A 4,072-nucleotide genomic window follows, 5' to 3' on the forward strand; every position below is an offset into this window, starting at 1 on the left:
GCACTTGAGGTAGAGAGTTGGAGACCAGTCTGGTCAACATAGTGAAACTCCCATCTCTACTTAAAAACACAAAAAATAGCCCGGGCTTGTGGTTCATTATCCCAGCTACTCAGGAGGCTGAGGCTGGAGAATCACTTGAAGCCAGGAGATGCAGGTTGCAGCGAACTAAGATCATACCACTACACTCTGGTTGGGTAACAGAGTAAGACCCTGTCTCAAAAAACAGAAATAACAACAATAATAAAAAAAAAAACCATATTCCTTTTTAGCTTTAAGTAGTATCCTGCTTACAAAAGTATGGTCTACATTAAGACTCTCTCTTAAAAAACAGAAATTTTAAAAAAGCCCACATTACTTTTTAACTTTAAGTATCCTTGCTTACAAAATTATAGTCTAAAGACCAGCAGCACTGGAATCACTAGGAAACTTGTTAGAAATCCTGAATCATGGCTGGGCATGGTGGCTTATGCCTGTAATCCCAGCACTTTGGGAGGCCAAGGCGGCCGGATCACAAGGTCAGGAGTGTGCGATCAGCCTAATCAACATGGTAAAACCCCGTCTCTACTACAAATACAAAAATGAGCTGGGTGTGGTGGCACGTGCCTGTGATCCCAGTTACTCAGGAGGCTGAGGCAGGAGAAATGCTTGAACCCAGGAGGTATAGGTGGCAGTGAGCTGAGATCCCGCCACTGAAGTCCAGCCTGGGTGACAAGAGAAAGACTCCATTTCCAGAAAAAAGAAAAGAAAAAAAAAGAAAATATTTGGGCTGGGTGCAGTGGCTCACGCTGTAATCCCCGCATTTTCAGTGGCCAAGATGAAAAAAATCACTTGAGCCCAGGAGTTTGAGACCAGCCTGAGCAACACAGTGAGATCCCGTCTCTATTAATTTAATTTAATTTAATTTAATTATTTATTTTATTTTTGAGATAGAGTCTCTCTCTGTCATCCAGGCTGGAGTGCAGTGGCATGATCTCAGCTCACCGCAACCTCTGCCTCCCCAGTTCAAGTGATTCTCCTGTCTGAGCCTCCTGAGTAGCTGGGATTACATGTGCGTGCCACCATCCCTGGCTAATTTTTGTATTTTTAATAGAGACGCAGTTGCATGATGTTGGTCAGGCTGGTCTCAAACTCCTGACCTGGTGAACCACCCACCTCGGCCTTCCAAAATGTTGGGATTATAGGTGTGAGCCACTTCACCCAGCCTTCTATGAATCTAAACATAAATAAAACATGTTAGGTATGTAGTAGCTAACACAAAGGTATCTGAACATAAAATTAAAAAACAGCATATTGAATCCAGAAGTATACTAAAAACCACAAAATAAAACAGCAAAGTGGCCAAGTCCCCCTGGGTGAGGGGACTGGGTCTGGGATGGGTTTCCTCATCAAGATCTGGGAAGAGTACCCAGACAGGTCATGAACACGTTCAGTGTGGTGCCCTCACCCAACGTGTCAGACACGGTGGTGGAACCTTACAATGCCACCCTCTCCATCCACCAGCTTGTAGGAAACATAGACGAGACCTACTGCGTCGATAACGAGGCTCTCTATGACATCTGCTTCAGAACCCTAAAGCTGCTACGCCCACCTGCGGTGACCTGAACCACCTGGTGTCTGCCACCATGAGTGGGGTCACCACCTGCCTGCACTTCCCATGCAGAAGCTGGCAGTGAACATGGTCCCGTTCCCCTGCCTGCAAGTCTTCATGCCCACTTTTGTCCCGCTGACCAGTAGGGCAGCCAGCAATACCGGGGCCCTGACAGTGCCTGAGCTCACCCAGCAGATGGTGGATGCCAAGAACATGATGGCAGCCTGCAACCCTGTCATGGCCGCTACCTGACAGTGGCTGCCGTGTTCAGGGGCTGCATGTCCATGAAGGTTAATGTCCAAAACAAGAACAGCGGCTACTTTGCTGAGTGGATTCCCAACAATGAGAAAATGGCTGTCTGTGACATCCCGCCCTGAGAGCTAAAAATGTCCAACACCTTCATTGGCAACAGCAGGGCCATCCAGGAGCTGTTCTAGTGCATCTCGGAACAGTTTACAGCCATGTTTCCACACAAGACCTTCCTGCATTGCTACATGAGCAAGGGCCTAGACGAGATGGAGTTCAGTCAGGCCAAGGGCAACATGAATTATCTGGTGTTCAAATACCAACAGTACCAGGACACCACAGCCGAGGAGGAGGGCAAGTTCGAGGAGGAGGTGACCTAAAGCCTCCAGTCACCGGGGAAAGCAGGGAGCGATGTGAACTCTTTATTCACTCCCAGCCTGTCCTCTGGCCTGTGCCTCTGTGTGTGCACTTGGTTTTCCCTATGCACATCCCGTGCTGTACACACACCATTATGACAGCATTTTTATCGTGAAAAAAATTGTTTTGGTTTATTTCCATGTGATCTTTTTTGCCCAATATACATTTTGTCTTCTATAAAATACCTGTGCCCCTACTGAATACTTCTGTGTGTGGCTGCATATGTGTCTGTATGTCATGAGGAATAATTACCTACAGATCACAGATATAGATCTCAGAGTTTCACTGTGTATGCATTCCTATAATCTCTTCATCTCATAAGAATCTGAATTTTAATCTTGAAGACAGAGGCTATCCCTTATCTTTTGATACAGAGATTGGAAATCCCGGGGCCTGAGCTGTTACACCCTAAGGTTAGTAAACTTCAGTGAACATCTTACGCTGATCTTCTGAGTGGGAATGTTCTCATGTAACCAGAGGGAGGGAGGGAGGAGGTTCTCCCTTTTAGCAGCTATTTAGCAAGATGCTTTCCTTGTGGGCTTAGTCTCCTTGTCCTCACCATGACCTCATAACCACATCAGTACCAGCTCATTTCCAAGAAAGCTGGGGCTCTGAGCCCCACTGAGAATTGGTGTCTGGGCTCAGGCAGCAGGGACACAGCAAATGGGGAGGATTTTATGTGCCAAGGTTGGGAGAGGCAAAGCTGGGAGTTGCAGGGGGAGAGAGAGGTTGCTGGGGACAAGATGATGCCAGAACAGCTCAGGATTGGCCTTAAGTTTCCCGCCAGAGTCGACCTGATTCTGAAGACCAAGGTGCAGCTCCAATAAACCAGACCCATCCTCACTGTTAGTCTCCCGGCACCATAAAAAGTAGGGGAGACAGGGGACCCGGACAGAACCAAGCTAAATTTCCCAGAGCTCTAGGCGTTCATTCACCCTGATCCAGAGACGTGACACACCCAGGGAAAGAATCATCATTCCTACAGATAATGGACTAAGGGCAGTAGGGCAATGAGGAAGTGCTAGGGGCACAATTCCCTGTGCACACCAGGCCATGTGAGCTCTCCCGCGCGGCAGCTCTATGGGGCCCTCACGCAGCCTCCATGCTCCTGCTCACACTGCTTGCCCAGCCAGGAGCCTTTTAGCTCCACCTGAGTTACACAAACCCCCAAGTGAAAACCAACCCGCTCCAGCCTTCTCATTCACAGCCTCCTGCTTGTTCCCAAGAGATTCGGTCTCTTTCTTTTGCATCCTGAGTCCCTTCACTTGTGCTTCCACTGTGGGTGGGTGGTCACTAGCTCTGTGCCCTTTAGTGTGGATCTCTCTACTGGAGGACACAGGATGCCCTGCAAGTCAGGGACGGGTCTCATCCCTCACAGAGACAGCCATGTGGCCCAGATTCGATGCACACCTGCAAAACTGCTATTTCTGGCTTCTATACACAATCTCTGGCTGGGCTGGTGGCTCAAGCCTGTAATCTCAGCCCTTTGGAAGGCCTAAGTTGGCAGATGGCACGAGTCCAGGAGTTTGAGACCAGCCTGGGCAACATGGTGAAACACGGTCTCAACAAAAAGTTTTAAAAAAGAGAGAGAGAGAGAGAGAGAGAGAGAGAGAGAGAGGAGGCATGGTGGCTCACACCTGTAATCCAGCACTTTGGGAGGCCGAGGTGGGTGGATCACCTGAGGTCAGGAGTTCAAGACCAGCCTGGCCAATATGGTGAAACCCTGTCTCTACTAAAAATACAAAAATTAGCCAGGTATGATGGTATGCACCTGTAGTCTCAGCTACTCAGGAGGCTGAGGCAGAAGAATCACTTGAACCC

At 48.5% G+C, this 4,072-nt stretch overlaps 1 pseudogene; it reads left to right on the forward strand.

Annotated features, from left to right (window-relative positions):
* The first annotated feature begins 1,354 nt into the window (after nt 1-1,354).
* On the forward strand, nt 1,355-2,250 carry LOC119471973 (annotated as a pseudogene).
* The last annotated feature ends 1,822 nt before the right edge of the window (nt 2,251-4,072 follow it).

Source organism: Cebus imitator, unplaced genomic scaffold (genome assembly GCF_001604975.1).
Source record: "Cebus imitator isolate Cc_AM_T3 unplaced genomic scaffold, Cebus_imitator-1.0 Scaffold4, whole genome shotgun sequence".
In the NCBI taxonomy this organism is placed as follows: domain Eukaryota; kingdom Metazoa; phylum Chordata; class Mammalia; order Primates; family Cebidae; genus Cebus; species Cebus imitator.